At 48.5% G+C, this 16,038-nt stretch overlaps 1 long non-coding RNA gene across 1 annotated transcript in view; it reads left to right on the forward strand.

Moving 5' to 3' along the window:
- LOC141567115 (uncharacterized) overlaps positions 1 to 15,398 on the forward strand; it is a 66,402-nt gene extending 51,004 nt beyond the window's left edge. The window contains exons 2-3 of the long non-coding RNA XR_012489509.1: positions 135 to 193; positions 15,331 to 15,398. This is a non-coding gene — a long non-coding RNA (uncharacterized LOC141567115). The remainder of the gene's footprint in view (positions 1 to 134; positions 194 to 15,330) is intronic.
- The last annotated feature ends 640 nt before the right edge of the window (positions 15,399 to 16,038 follow it).

A 16,038-nucleotide genomic window follows, 5' to 3' on the forward strand; every position in this document is an offset into this window, starting at 1 on the left:
CTTGGGGGCTAATGCTTCTGCTGCCTGAGGCTTGGCCCAATGGCTGGGGTAAGGGATCCACTTGAGTGGCTGCTCCAAATGTCACACCCCAAACAATCATTCTGATGGTCACTTCTTTCTGTTCCCTGTCCCAGAGCTACCTTTGAGCTTGGAGCACCCCCGGAGTTGTGCTGTGTTTCACAGTGGTCCACAGGTGAGTGTCTTTGACTGGTGTTACTTCCATTGGTCTAATCCCATCTGTGTTTTCCCTTTCAAGAACTCTTCTTAATTTCTGTTGATCACTAGAACCTCTTCTCATTCTTTACTGCTCTAATATGTGTGTGTGTGTGTGTGTTGATCTTTTTTAAGGATTTGTGGAGGGATAGGCTGACACATGTGCTCCATGCGCCATCTTGATGCAATCTGCTTAGACTATTTCATTATTTTAAAAATGAATATATTATTTAAATACTTTTCTTGAATATCAAGTAGATAAAAATTGCACAGAAGAGCAACCCAGTAACTATTAAATATGGACTAGCTATGAATTGATCTATAAAACTTGAGAACCAAGGAAGGTCACTTTTCATGGGTTGAGGCTCCGCCATCCTGAGAGGTGCAGGATCCCGGACTCTGGCCACCCTGGAAGCTCATGGTGACAAGAACTGTTGTCTGCAGTTTCCATGGCAGCTGCCCAGACAGCTCTGGGAAGACCCTCCAGATCTGTTCAAAGGCAGCAGCTCTGCGGACTCTATCAACTTCCTGCCGTCTCTGCACAGCAAGCTTGGCCACAGGGATGTTCTCTGAGGCCGGCAAGGACACAGAACTGAGAACTCAGAGAGTGGGCAGCCCTATGGCGACCCCATGGCCTGTCACTTTCAGGGTTTCGTGCACCTGTGGACTTGAGTCCTCCCGCCCGCAGAACTCTGACCTCCCTCTCCCAGGATCTCTCCTCTCCCACCTTCTCTTCCTTGCCCTTCTTCTCCTGCTCTTCCTTCTTCTCTCTCTCCTCCAGCTCTTCTCCCTCTTCCCTTCCTCCCCTCCTCTGCCTTTCATCTTCTTGCTTCCTACCGCCCCCTCCCTCCTCTTCCTCATTATGCCTTGACTGTCCCCATAAATGTAGACCTTTAAGAACAAAGCTCATTTGATCTTGACTCCAGGCAACTTCTCTCTTTATTTTTCCTACCACACAGCTCTAAAATCCTCATGGGAGAAGGCCAGCACTCCGAAGCCTAAGGCCTGGCTATCTGCCCATGAGAGGCGAAGGCAGCATTCCCTTCATTCTTTTGCCGATGGTTTCACCACAGCTGAGGTGGAGATATATGGCCCCCGTTTCTCTATGACTCCCCTGCCACACTCCTGTTGCTGGTGTTGTTGCCGTGGGTGTGCTTCAGGCTGCCCAACGCCACCCTGCCCGTGGGCACGAGGCTGTTTCCAGAGGCAGCAGACAACCCAGAGGGGCCCAGCCTGCCCCTTTGTCTATTGTTGTCTGTCCCTATCTAGTCACTCAAGGATGAGGTCTCCCCTTCACCTCCCTTCTGGGATTCTGAGGGTCCATCCTGGCTCAACAGAATAGGTAGAGGCCTGGTGTAGTGGAAAGGGAGGAGAAGAAGAGAAAAGAGGGGCCAGCCTGAGGGAACAGGCCATCTTGGGGACACCTCAGGGCCTTACGACCTGCTGGCCTTTCCTTCCAGGACAGCCAATAGGGAAGGGCCTGCCGTCTTCACAGCTAGAGCATCCTGAGAGAAGAGCTGAAGAAGTCTCGCCTTTTTATGGGGGAAGAAGTATGACAGTCTGACATCCACTGAGTTGGGGCACTGATGGGTCTGGAGAGGTGCGAGGATCCAGGGTCAAAACTCCCCACTTCAGCCTTCGTCCCACTACCCTGGGCAGGGTGCTTTGCCCAATAATGGCCAGAGATGACAATTGCTAGGATTGTGCTAACCAAGTCTTCAGAGAGCCGAGGTGGCTGGACCTCTGGGTCAGCAGTGGGCCTTGGACTCTCCATCTCCACAAACAGCATCTGATTATCTGGGCTCTAGGAGTTTGCTCTGTGCCGTCCCTGCTGAGAAGCAAGCCTCAGGGCTCCTTCTGACCCCAGGCCCTTGAACCCATCTCAGTGGGGACCACACTGTTGGCCCTTCCCACTCCACTTCACAGGCACACGGGGAGGGATTCCTCAGAGGACTCAAAGGCTTCTGGTTATCGGTCTTGTGTCCCCCCGGCCTGACACAGGCTCTGATCCCCAGTAGGCCTTGGCAGGTGTTTGATGGCACGTGATTGCTGAGCCCAGCTGAGCACGGAGCCCTGGGCCGTGGGAAACAGAGCAGAAGCCCAGAGCATGGTCGCTTGTGCCAGAAGGTACCCTCTCACAGGTGTGGCCTCTCAGCACCCCCTGGCTTCCTTCCATCCCACTGCTGCCCCAGCACCTCCCTTGGGGACAGCCTAGGCGGGGTCCATGGGAATGTGAGGCTCTCCTGGCTGTTGTTTGCCTCAGCTAATCTCAAGAATGCACTTGTTTTCCCTTCTGGTTTGGGAAGTCCTCAGCAGCTTCCCTTCATGTCGATAGAGCTGAAGACGGAGGCCGTGGGAGCCAGAGGGCAGTGATCTCTGGCTCGTTCTCTCATTGGCTTCATTTCTCTCTTTACAATTGTTTCTGTTACCTCCCACCTCCATTTCAGCTTCTCAAAGTTCCCAGAAACCATGGAAATAAATGTGCTGAATTTTGGACACGTCAACCACCTCTCCTTCCTGTGAATCTTCTCACAGAGGACAATACCCAGGAGGTGTGATTATCTCCTTTTTACAGATGAGCCTGGAGCTCAGAGAGGCTGAATTATTGCTCATAGTCACACAGCAAGTAAGAGCAGAGCCAGAGTAGAACCCAGGGCCCTCCTCCCTCCACTCCAAGCTTCAGTTCCAGGGTGCTAACCTCACTGGACAGCTGCTGTCTGTTATTGGCCGTTTCCTTCACTGAACTGTTTGTTAGTTCCTTGAAAGAAGGGATCCTACAATATTCATCTTTCTATGTGCAGGCTTGGCCCAGTGTTTTGAAACAGAGGACACTCGTTGCCTTTGTGAGTCACAAGCTCACAAACATGTTGGTTGAATGACTGAATGACCAGTCCTGCAGATGCCTGTGCAGCCTCTTCACGCTCAGAACTGGTCTTTCTGGCTGTTCATCAGTTTCAGAGTGTGTCCTTCTCTGCCCAAACTCGGGTGCTGGGATTCCTTTGAGTGCTCCCCGAATTCCCTTCTCCTTGCTACCCCTTGTCTGGGTTATCACATTCCTAGCCCTGGGTTCAGTTACCCTCTATGTGCATGTGGCTCCCAAACCCATATTTCCAGCTCACACCTCTCCTCAGAGCTCCAGACCTTTATACGTTTCCACCTGAGTCTCTGGCAGACATCTCACCTCAACACTTCAAAAGCATTTATACCATTTCTTCCCCACCTTAGACACAGAGACTGGGGCCGTCACTTGCCCAGCTGCCCAAGCCTCAGACTCATCCTGGACAGTCTCTCAGCCTCACTTTCCCCATCTAGTTCTGCTTGGCTGGTCTCTATGTTCTGGTGCCACCCTTTGCTAATGCTCTGGATTACTCAGGAATTCCTACGTGATTCCATAAGCAGCAGTGTCCTCCTCCACTTCTACTCCATCCAATCTGCACAGAACAGTAGGAAAAGTCCTCTCAGCCACGTGTCTGACCATAGTACACCCCGTACCTAAAACTCCAGACTCCAGGAGAGAGCCCAGATCCTCCACGTGAGATCCAAGGTCCCGCAGGATCTAGCCTCTGCGGTCTTTTAATCTCAACGCTCTCCTACCCCAACTGACTGGACACTCAGCTGCTGAGCAGTCACCGCTCCTTGAGGCCTCTGGACATGGCGTCCCCCAGGCTGGGGTTCTCTTCCTTTACCTCTGCACCTGCCACCTTGTCAATTAGCCTTCAGGACCCAGCCTGGACATTGTGCCCTCCTGGAAATCAGTCCTGATCCTGAAAGCTGAGCATGGGGCCCCATCTGTGGGCTCCACTAGTCTTCGGGAGCCTCCCTCTATGCCTGGACTGTGGGCTTTGCCAGGGTGGGCACAATGTCTCCTGCATTTGTGGTGGTCCCAGCGCTTAGCCCAGGGCCTGCCCAGGCAGCCTCCATGATTGTCCACTGATCAGGCATGAATTCTGGCTCATTGGAAGGAAAACATGACCTCCTCCGTTTATATCTTGGCTTGAGCCAGTTGGGTTCATGATTCTGAACCCCACCCCCTAGCACCCCGTATCGCTGTACTCTGTTGTCACATCTGGCTTGTTCTGGGATAAGAATCCCCTCCTTGGGCACATTCCCCCCAGTTCACAGGGATCATCTCTTTCCTCAGGTCCTCAAGGACTATACCAGTGCTCAGTAGTTCCCGAGTCCCAATTCAGGGCCCTGGGAGAACTCTCCAAACTATACCTGAGGCCCAAATTCGCTTCCTAGGACGTTTCACTGGACAGTTAAACATAAATAATAGATGTGAAATCCCTTGGAGAGAAAAAACATTTAGGTTCAGTTCACACTAAAGTGTAAATGGCCAACATAGTATACTTCCCTGGGAGTAGGTGTAGACAAGTGGGATATGGCCAGGAACAGAAATTCTCTGGCTGCATGAAAGGCGTAAGAACCCTTGAGAAAGGAAAGGAGCACTGTCAGGCTGCCTGGTCTATACCCTGTAGTGGAGCACTCAGTTCTCACTTGCGTTACCTACTGGTGTGTGTGTGTGTGTGTGTCCATCTCCTCGTACAACTCTTAGAAGGCGATCAAGTCTCTTGGTGGTCCCATCACCTCATCAAGGAGCTGGACACACAATGGGAGCCCAATAAATGCTTGTTGCTGGCCCAGGTCTTGGCCTATCAGTGGCTCCTGCTGGGGGCACCCCATCAGCCACCATCCCCAGGGGACTGGGAAGGGTGTGCAGCAGGAGGGGGATCCTTCCTGGTGTCTCTTGTGGCTCTGATGGGCTCCTTTCCCATGAACCTGCCCTCCAGTAGGCAGCCGCACTAATAATCTACTAGAGCAGCTCCCTAGGGGATAGGGAGGCTCTGTGGGGAGCGGAAGCCGGGAGCCTCCAGGGTCTTGGCCACTTTCTGGGTCAGAGCCCTTCTGGGGAACTATGAATTTCCTGAGGCATCTTCTTCATTTTTTTTTTTTTCCCCTTCTTCCACCTTCGGTTCAAACCATTGTTTCTCAGTCTAGTTTAGTTGTGGACGACACAGCTCCCTGGCCCGTGCTGGTGTTATGAGGTATTATGCGCCTTGCCCTCCCCCTCACCCCTGGCAGTCGGTCGCTTGCTGTCAGGTGGCCGCTCACAGCAGGGCAGCTTCTTGTTAGCTCCCATTATCCCTGGGGACTGTACACTCATTCAACAAATGTTTATATATTACGTATGTGCGAAACACCAATCTGGCTGCTGGGGATGCTTCAGGAAACAGACAAAAATCTCTGTCCATACTGAGCTTATATTCTAGGTTTTTGTTTTGTTTTGTTTTGTTTTTGGTGGTGGGGAGGGCAGCAGTAAATGACAAAAAAGTAAAATGTAGTTATGTATTAGATAGTCATAAGCAGTAGGAAGAAAAAAATAAAACAAGGAGATCTGAAATATCTCATGGGGAAAGAGTAGGAATTTTAGAGAAGGTGACCAGGGAGAGCCTCAGGAGGTGATTTTAAAAATTTATTTGTTTTTACTGAGGTAAAATATACCTACCATAAAATTGACCATTTTAACCATTTGGAAGTGTACAGTTCAGTGGTATTCAGTGCATTCCCGTTACTGTGTAACCATCGCCACGCTCCGTCTCCAGAACGTCCTCATCATCTTGTGCTGAAACTCTGTGCCCGTCAAACAGTAACTCCCCACATTCCACTGTCTGAATTTACCACATTTTCTTTGTCCGCTTACCTGGAAATAGACATTTGGATTGTTTCCACCTTTGGCTATTGAGAATAATGCTGCTATGAACATGAGTGTACACATATCTCTTTGAGTTCCTGCTTTTCATTCTTTTACGTACATACGCCCAAGTGGAATTGCTAAATCATGGTAATTCTATGTTTATTTTTTTGAGGAACCGCTATACGGTTTTCCACAGTGCCTGCACTGTTTTACATTTCCACCAGCAACGCACAAAGGTCCCAGTTTCTCCACATCCTCGTCAACACTTGTTTCCTGTTTTTTACAAAGTATATATAATAGTCATCCTAATGAGTGTGAAGTACCGTGTTTCCCTGAAAATAAGGCCTAGCTGGACAGTCAGCTCTAGTGCATCTTTTGGAGCAAAAATTAATATAAGACCTGGTGTTATGTTATGTTATGTTATGTTATGTTATGTTATGTTATGTTATGTTATGTTATGTTATATAAGACCCATCTTATTTTACTATAGGACTGGGTCTTATATTAATTTTTGCTCCAAAAGATGAAGTAGAGCTGATTGTCCAGGGAAACATGGTAGGTTTTATAGTTTTGATTTGCATTTCCCTAATGATTAATGATATTGGCCATCTTTTCATGTGCTTATTTGGCCATTTTTGTATCTTCTTTAGAGACTGTCTATTCAAGTCCTTTGCCCATTTTTGAGTTAATATGTTTGCTATTTTGTTGCTGAGTTTTAGGAGTTCTTTACATATTCTTGATATTAATTCCTTATTAGATACATGATTTGCAAATATTTTCTCCCATTCTGTGGGTTGCCTTTTCACTCTATTGATAGTGTCCGTTGATGTACAAAAGTTTTTAATTTTGATGAAATCCAATTTATCTATTTTTTTGTTGTTGCCTATGTCATATCTGAGATCACTGCCAAATCCAATGTCATGAAGCTTTTCCCCTATATTTTCTTCTAAGAGTTTTATAGTTTTAGCTCTTATGCTTAAGTCTTTTGAGTTCATTTTTATATATGGTATTAGGTAAGAGTCCAACTTCATTTTTTCACATGTGGATACCCACTTTTCCCAGTACCATTTGTTGAAAAAACCGTTCTTTGCCCACTGCACAGTCTTGGGACCCTTGTTGAAAATCATGATCACATGAGGGAGAAGGTAAATTTTTAGTAAAGACCTAAAGAAAATGAGGAAACTAGTTGTGTGGATATTGGGGGAAGAGAGTCCATAATGGGGAACAGCCAGTGCAAAAGCCCTGAGGAAATAGAGTGGGTGAAGGGGTAAAGAGTATGAGATAAGGTCAGAGAGGTGGGGGGTGGGGGAGCAAATCATGGAAAGCCTGTGGGTCACAGAGAGGATTTTTTTTTTGCCTTGAGCACAATTGGAAAGCTACTTATGTTTCCACCCTGGCTCCCATATTGAGAATAGACTTACGGACCTGGGGCAAAAGCAAGAGAACCAGTAAGGAGACCTCGCAGGCAAGAGAAGATGGTGACCTGGGCCAGGGGGTGGCAAGTGGTGAAAATCTGGAGGATAAAATTTGATGATAGACGAAATATGGTGATGGCAGTGGTGGCAGCTGGGGCCAGGATTGGGGGTGAGGGGAAGGGAATGAGAGAGGTAGATAAGGATGATACCCAAAATTTCAATTTTAGGAATTGTAAAAGTGGAGTTAACATTAACCAGAAGGAAGGGGAAAGACTGTGGCAGGCACAGGTTTTGGGGAAAGATCACTATTATGGTTTTGGATGTGCTAAATTTGGAGCAACCATCAGACCTCCAGCTGAAGTGTCAGGTGGGAAGTGGGAGGTGTGTCTGGAGTTCAAGAGAGAGGTCTTGGCTGTGGTCATGGAGCAAGCAAGGAGGCCCTTACCTTGCTGTGTGACTGTAGTCCAACCCCTTTCCCTCTCTGGGCCCCAGTTTTCTCATGGACAAATAAGGTGGCTGGATTCGATGCTGTCTAAACAACACCTTCCAGCTCTGGCGTTTTCTGATTCTAATTGGAAAGAAATGGAGCCAGGAGCTTGAGGATGCCTGTATCTCCTCCACAGACCTATTTCCCCATCCCTAGATGATTTCCTCTTAAGATCACCTCCCCCAACAGATTCTGCCCAGCAACTAAGACCCAGGGTTCAAATCTTGGAGAACATTGTGGGGAAGGAGCACAGCTTAGCTCCAACTCCACCCAGGCACTTTCTGGCCACTCTAGGCTCCTTCAGAAAGACAATACAGGAGCCACATAGGGAAGGCATGTGGGTGAGAAAAGGCCAACTGTGTAGTGGGGTGATTTGAAGTGTGGGCCAAATCCCACCTTAACTTCTAACCACTTTTAGCTTCGAATCTTTGCTTGTGACCAAAGAGAAAAGGAGAATCCTTCCCAAACTACTGACTGTATCTTTATTTAGTTTTGTTTATTTGTCCCCATAATAAAAGTAATACCAGCTAATGACTGTAAGTGGTAACTGTGCTTGAGGCATTGTGCCGTGTTTGACTAGCATTTTCTTATTTAACCCTTACACCAGTACTGTGGAAGTTTGCATCCCTCTCCTCACTTTAGCATCCAGGAAGCAGGGGCTCAGAGAGGTAACTTAACTTTCTGCAGGTCACAAAGTAAGAAAATGTTAGAGTTGAGGTATGTATAGCAATATATTCAATCCAAAAGAATTTAATAAAAATATGTGAGGAAATTAGGGCTAAGGGGAAAATCAAGATAGGAACAGAAAACAAGGCCCTATAACATAAGGTCCTATATAGTTGCTGAGAGTTAAATGAATATTGACTGAGTTTCCTGGCAACCAAGGCAAAGAGGGAAATATGATCAGATATAGGATTCCTAATATCCACAATATTAAAACGAATATTCCTGGTGTTGGCACTGAAAGGACTGTTGGAAGTCAGTTTCTGCTCCATGAGGACGGATGTGATGTGACAGATGATGATCTCAGCAACAACGTCCCTCAACAGTGACAGAAGGAAGTTTCATGAGGAGACTTTTCACAGTGTCCTTTGGTGGAGGTTAAAACTCAGCTCAGTTAAAGCAACTGCAGGGAGGAATAAACAGGGTGGCCAGAGACAGATCCTTGTGAAGAGGCTGCCTGTGCTGCAAGGAGGCCATCTCATAACCTCAGGCATGCAGAGCGCCCCACCAGGGATTCCAGATACCCAAGCACTGATGGAATAGGGGGTTTGGGGAGGTTCTTACTGCTTTCACAACTCCTTGCAGCCCCCCAAAGGCCAGTCCACCCTCCCTTTCAGGGCAAGGCTGACGTCATTCCCTGGGAACAGATATTCCTGTGGGAACTCTGGGCTGTGTCCCTCATTCAGTGCAGGGGCTGAGGAGCCCCAGATCAGGGGCTGTTCGCATCCATGCCGACGGTGTGCAGCCTCTAGGATCCTGATGCCCACCGCTGCCTCTCAGGCACACCTTCCCTGGGAGGACTTCTCCAGAGAGCTCTGGGCTGGGAGACAGGCAGTGACTTTGTCCTTCTAAAGCATGGCAGGACAGAGCCAGGTACCACCTTGCAGACTACTACTCCATAAATAATCATTTGAGGAAGGAAGGAAGGAAAGAAGGAAGGAAGGAAGGAAGGAAGGAAGGGAGGAAGGAAGGAAGGAAGGAAGGGAGGAAGGAAGGAAGGAAGGAAGGGAGGAAGGAAAAGATCGTCAGAGGAGATTTTGCACATTGTCATGCTCTCTGGACCCTTCTCCATGAATGTGGGCTTCTAACTTTCTTTCTTCATGCTCACAGCTCAGAGCAGGTACACTGTCTCTGGGAAGGGGGGCTGGTATCTTGGGAAGGAGGGCTAGCCTCTAGTCCTCTGGGGCTGTGTGTAGGTGGGGTGAAGGGAAGGAGGAGGTAGAGTCAGCAGATCTGAGTTTGAACCTCACTCCATGTGTCAACTGAGAAGCTGTGAAGGGGAAATGCCATTTCTCTGGACTTTTGTTTTCTATAAAATGGGGATAGCACTACCTACTTCATGGGGGGCTGTTGTGGGGATTAAATGAGGTTCAGCCCCTCCCTGCCACAGCAGCAGGTCAATAAAAGATTATTCTTATTAGGTGGAAAATTCTGGCTCAGCCATTACAAATTGCGTGACCTTGAGATATCGCTTTACTTCTCTGAGCCTCAGTTTTCTCATCTGTAAAATAGGAATAATAACACTTACAGTGCAGGACTGTTGGGAGGACTGGAAGAAATAGTGTATATAGCCCCTACCACAGTAGTGGCTGGCACATAGTTGGTGCTCAATAAAAGGTGGTTATAATTATTGTTATTATTGTTAGGGAACAAACTGTGTCTCATGGAGCGGACGTCTGGAGAAGAGACAGGTAACTGAAAGTCAGGGCAGTTATGAAACACTTCATGGACGAGGTGGCCCTGGTGCTCAGCCAGATCAGGTGGGGGTTATGAGGGTTTCAAGGAGAAAACTTTCACCCCAGGGCAGAGGGCATGTAAAGGGGCTCGGGGGGGCTGACCTAGAAGGGAAGGGAGCATTTGGAAAGAGAAGCAAGAACAAAAGTCTTTCTAGTCAGCTGTGGAAGCTCAGGAGGACCCAGAAAGGCTAGCAGAGAACAGGGGGTCGCTCAGGTGAGGCAAGAATTAACCCCATTCTACAGAGGTCAAAACTGAGGCCCAGGGTGGGCGGATGGAATAACTTGCTGAAAATAGTGACGATCTTGGCACTGGAATGCAGGTCTCTTGAGGGCTGGTGCTTAGGGTATATACTTTCCTGGGTCTTTAAATAACACAAAGACAGAGGCAGTGGTTGGGACCACTTAGCTGACTGGTGAAGAGAAACTGAACAACAGGGAGAGATTAGGAGGGGCGTGGAGACCAGCTAGGCTGTTTGAAATGAACACAGATGAGACTGTCTCTCTTGGGCTGTTATGGAGATTAATAGTCACAGACAGGGCCCTCACGCATCACTAGGGAGAGGATTTCAAAGACCCTTAAAAATCATTGGGAAATATTTCAAAAGGAAACCACTCACAAAGCAACCAGAGAACCCCTTTCCTCTCTGGGCCCCAGTTTTCTCATGGACAAATAAGGTGGCTGGATTCGATGCTGTCTAAACAACACCTTCCAGCTCTGGCGTTTTCTGATTCTAATTGGAAAGAAATGGAGCCAGGAGCTTGAGGATGCCTGTATCTCCTCCACAGACCTATTTCCCCATCCCTAGATGATTTCCTCTTAAGATCACCTCCCCCAACAGATTCTGCCCAGCAACTAAGACCCAGGGTTCAAATCTTGGAGAACATTGTGGGGAAGGAGCACAGCTCAGTCCCAACTCCACCCAGGCACTTTCTGGCCACTCTAGGCTCCTTCAGAAAGACAATACAGGAGCCACATAGGGAAGGCATGTGGGTGAGAAAAGGCCAACTGTGTAGTGGGGTGATTTGAAGTGTGGGCCAAATCCCACCTTAACTTCTAACCACTTTTAGCTTCGAATCTTTGCTTGTGACCAAAGAGAAAAGGAGAATCCTTCCCAAACTACTGACTGTATCTTTATTTAGTTTTGTTTATTTGTCCCCATAATAAAAGTAATACCAGCTAATGACTGTAAGTGGTAACTGTGCTTGAGGCATTGTGCCGTGTTTGACTAGCATTTTCTTATTTAACCCTTACACCAGTACTGTGGAAGTTTGCATCCCTCTCCTCACTTTAGCATCCAGGAAGCAGGGGCTCAGAGAGGTAACTTAACTTTCTGCAGGTCACAAAGTAAGAAAATGTTAGAGTTGAGGTATGTATAGCAATATATTCAATCCAAAAGAATTTAATAAAAATATGTGAGGAAATTAGGGCTAAGGGGAAAATCAAGATAGGAACAGAAAACAAGGCCCTATAACATAAGGTCCTATATAGTTGCTGAGAGTTAAATGAATATTGACTGAGTTTCCTGGCAACCAAGGCAAAGAGGGAAATATGATCAGATATAGGATTCCTAATATCCACAATATTAAAAACGAATATTCCTGGTGTTGGCACTGAAAGGACTGTTGGAAGTCAGTTTCTGCTCCATGAGGACGGATGTGATGTGACAGATGATGATCTCAGCAACAACGTCCCTCAACAGTGACAGAAGGAAGTTTCATGAGGAGACTTTTCACAGTGTCCTTTGGTGGAGGTTAAAACTCAGCTCAGTTAAAGCAACTGCAGGGAGGAATAAACAGGGTGGCCAGAGACAGATCCTTGTGAAGAGGCTGCCTGTGCTGCAAGGAGGCCATCTCATAACCTCAGGCATGCAGAGCGCCCCACCAGGGATTCCAGATACCCAAGCACTGATGGAATAGGGGGTTTGGGGAGGCTCTTACTGCTTTCACAACTCCTTGCAGCCCCCCAAAGGCCAGTCCACCCTCCCTTTCAGGGCAAGGCTGACGTCATTCCCTGGGAACAGATATTCCTGTGGGAACTCTGGGCTGTGTCCCTCATTCAGTGCAGGGGCTGAGGAGCCCCAGATCAGGGGCTGTTCGCATCCATGCCGACGGTGTGCAGCCTCTAGGATCCTGATGCCCACCGCTGCCTCTCAGGCACACCTTCCCTGGGAGGACTTCTCCAGAGAGCTCTGGGCTGGGAGACAGGCAGTGACTTTGTCCTTCTAAAGCATGGCAGGACAGAGCCAGGTACCACCTTGCAGACTACTACTCCATAAATAATCATTTGAGGAAGGAAGGAAGGAAAGAAGGAAGGAAGGAAGGAAGGAAGGGAGGAAGGAAGGAAGGAAGGAAGGGAGGAAGGAAGGAAGGAAGGAAGGGAGGAAGGAAAAGATCGTCAGAGGAGATTTTGCACATTGTCATGCTCTCTGGACCCTTCTCCATGAATGTGGGCTTCTAACTTTCTTTCTTCATGCTCACAGCTCAGAGCAGGTACACTGTCTCTGGGAAGGGGGGCTGGTATCTTGGGAAGGAGGGCTAGCCTCTAGTCCTCTGGGGCTGTGTGTAGGTGGGGTGAAGGGAAGGAGGAGGTAGAGTCAGCAGATCTGAGTTTGAACCTCACTCCATGTGTCAACTGAGAAGCTGTGAAGGGGAAATGCCATTTCTCTGGACTTTTGTTTTCTATAAAATGGGGATAGCACTACCTACTTCATGGGGGGCTGTTGTGGGGATTAAATGAGGTTCAGCCCCTCCCTGCCACAGCAGCAGGTCAATAAAAGATTATTCTTATTAGGTGGAAAATTCTGGCTCAGCCATTACAAATTCGTGACCTTGAGATATCGCTTTACTTCTCTGAGCCTCAGTTTTCTCATCTGTAAAATAGGAATAATAACACTTACAGTGCAGGACTGTTGGGAGGACTGGAAGAAATAGTGTATATAGCCCCTACCACAGTAGTGGCTGGCACATAGTTGGTGCTCAATAAAAGGTGGTTATAATTATTGTTATTATTGTTAGGGAACAAACTGTGTCTCATGGAGCGGACGTCTGGAGAAGAGACAGGTAACTGAAAGTCAGGGCAGTTATGAAACACTTCATGGACGAGGTGGCCCTGGTGCTCAGCCAGATCAGGTGGGGGTTATGAGGGTTTCAAGGAGAAAACTTTCACCCCAGGGCAGAGGGCATGTAAAGGGGCTCGGGGGGGCTGACCTAGAAGGGAAGGGAGCATTTGGAAAGAGAAGCAAGAACAAAAGTCTTTCTAGTCAGCTGTGGAAGCTCAGGAGGACCCAGAAAGGCTAGCAGAGAACAGGGGGTCGCTCAGGTGAGGCAAGAATTAACCCCATTCTACAGAGGTCAAAACTGAGGCCCAGGGTGGGCGGATGGAATAACTTGCTGAAAATAGTGACGATCTTGGCACTGGAATGCAGGTCTCTTGAGGGCTGGTGCTTAGGGTATATACTTTCCTGGGTCTTTAAATAACACAAAGACAGAGGCAGTGGTTGGGACCACTTAGCTGACTGGTGAAGAGAAACTGAACAACAGGGAGAGATTAGGAGGGGACGTGGAGACCAGCTAGGCTGTTTGGAAATGAACACAGATGAGACTGTCTCTCTTGGGCTGTTATGGAGATTAATAGTCACAGACAGGGCCCTCACGCATCACTAGGGAGAGGATTTCAAAGACCCTTAAAAATCATTGGGAAATATTTCAAAAGGAAACCACTCACAAAGCAACCAGAGGCCCGCCAAACAAGAGGGCGTATAGCTCACCAGGCGATGCTTGTAATCTAATTGCCTATGAGCAAGAGTTTAAAACAATATTTACGATGTGGAAAAATAGCTCGTGATTTGATTTGTACAGAAGAAACATGCCTAAATGAGTAAATTAGATTTTGATCTTGCTGGCTCCGGTCCTGTGGGTGAAGCCTAGCCCTTTGGAGGGGAGAGGTTCTCCTGCCCTCCACCTTCCTCCCCACCTCTCACCTTCCTAGCATGGTCCTGAGACAGCCTGCACCCTAATATGACATGTGAGGCCAGTGCCGTTCCCCTGATGGCTGGGCGGAGCAGCTGGGAAACCTACCCCCCCTTTTTCTTGGGCCTGTGATTTCTTCAAGCTCCACTGCCCCTCCTTCCCGACTGCTCCAGCCTGCTCTCTTTTCATCCCCACTAGTTCTGAGTCTGTGGCATACAGTTAGGCTTCAGTGAGATAGGGCTGGCTTATTTACACATTCGCTGGCTTGGATTACTTTTGCTTGGTGTGCTGTCTTCTGGGGCTGTTGCATGTTCCTTTCCAGCGTGGACTTGTTACTTTTTGGCCTTATTTAATGGAGGCTTCAGGACGGTATTAATTGCTTTTGCCTGCCCAGTGTCCATTCTCCTTCTTCTGGAAAGTACACCCCGATTTCCCTTGGGGTCACTACCCACCCCCTAGTCTCAGTCCCTGTGGTCTGGGCAGGGCTGACCAGGCTCCTTCCAGGCTTAGGCTCCAGAGTTGGGCACATGACTCAGGTCTGGCCAATCAGAGCACCACTCCCCTTGGCCACAGTCATTTGTTTAGGGATGGGCACATGACCCACACCAGGCCGATGAGAGGCTTCCTTGGGACGGCTGCTGGACCTACCAGGAGAGAGGCACATCTGTCCTTTGGAGTTGTTAAACTAGGAGAATCAAAGCCGGGAGCTCCTGGAGGCCATCTGGTCACTTCATGGGAAAACTGCCCTGAAAGTGAAGCCAATACATGTGAAATAGAGCTGAGGACTGTCGGTCCCTGGTCAAGCACCTGAATCCAGCCGTGGGTGATTCACACACATTTTATTCAGTACTTTATCCATTTTGTTTTGTTTCTGCCTGTTTGAGTTGGGTTCAGTCTTTTGCATGGAAACCAGTAGTTCTAACTTACACAGTCGGCATGGGACTGGGGTCCAGGAGTGATGAGGAGGTACTTCTAGAACTGAATGAAATTTGGAGATCATCACGATGGAAGATTTCTGGATATGATTCTGTGACTGAAGCCAGTGTGCCAGACTTTTCTTGACTGTCTGCTCTGTGTCGACTCTTGCTCTAGGTGCTGCGGACACAGAAAAGAATCAGAACCAAGCCAGCCCTGAGCAGCCCAGTCTTGGAGGGGAGGTAAGAGAGCAGCGTCTCATCACAGCCAGGGGCTAAGAGGAAGAAGTAGTTCCATGTGCTATGGAGAATCGCTCCAACCACAGGGCTCTGGGAGTTCCTTATGGTGGAGCAGGTAGGAGATTAGGAGAGTGATAGGGTTTTATGGGGTCCCCCCCAAGGAGGGTGACAGAGTGAATGGTGAAATTGGTGGCATTTTCAAGGCTGTCTGCTTGAGGAGCATTGAGGCCGCTTGCTCAGACCTCTGGGAAAGGGGCTCTGAAGCTGCTGCTTGGCACCGGACAGAGGTCTCCTGGCTGTCTCTCTTCCTGCCCACCCTGGCAGCCCCCTCAGCTGGGAGAGAAAGCACAACAGCACCGTGCTTGTCTGGGCACACGTGTGGGCATTCGGGGCCAGCTGAATGTGATGGGGCTTCCTAAGCACACGATGGGGCAGGGATGCAGGTGCCAATACTTATCTTCTGAGCCATTCACATTCACCATGAGTTCCTTACCCATGGCCTTTGTGGCACCAACAACAATTTTACGACGTTTGTTGGGTATTTCTGTGTGGCTGGCACTGTGCTGGGGGCTCTACACTCAACCTTTGTGTCTCCTGTTCACAGTGAATCACCTGCCTTGGCCTTAAAGGGAGGCTTAAAGCCCTG

The sequence above is a fragment of the Rhinolophus sinicus genome, linkage group LG10 (genome assembly GCF_036562045.2).
Source record: "Rhinolophus sinicus isolate RSC01 linkage group LG10, ASM3656204v1, whole genome shotgun sequence".
Taxonomy (NCBI): domain Eukaryota; kingdom Metazoa; phylum Chordata; class Mammalia; order Chiroptera; family Rhinolophidae; genus Rhinolophus; species Rhinolophus sinicus.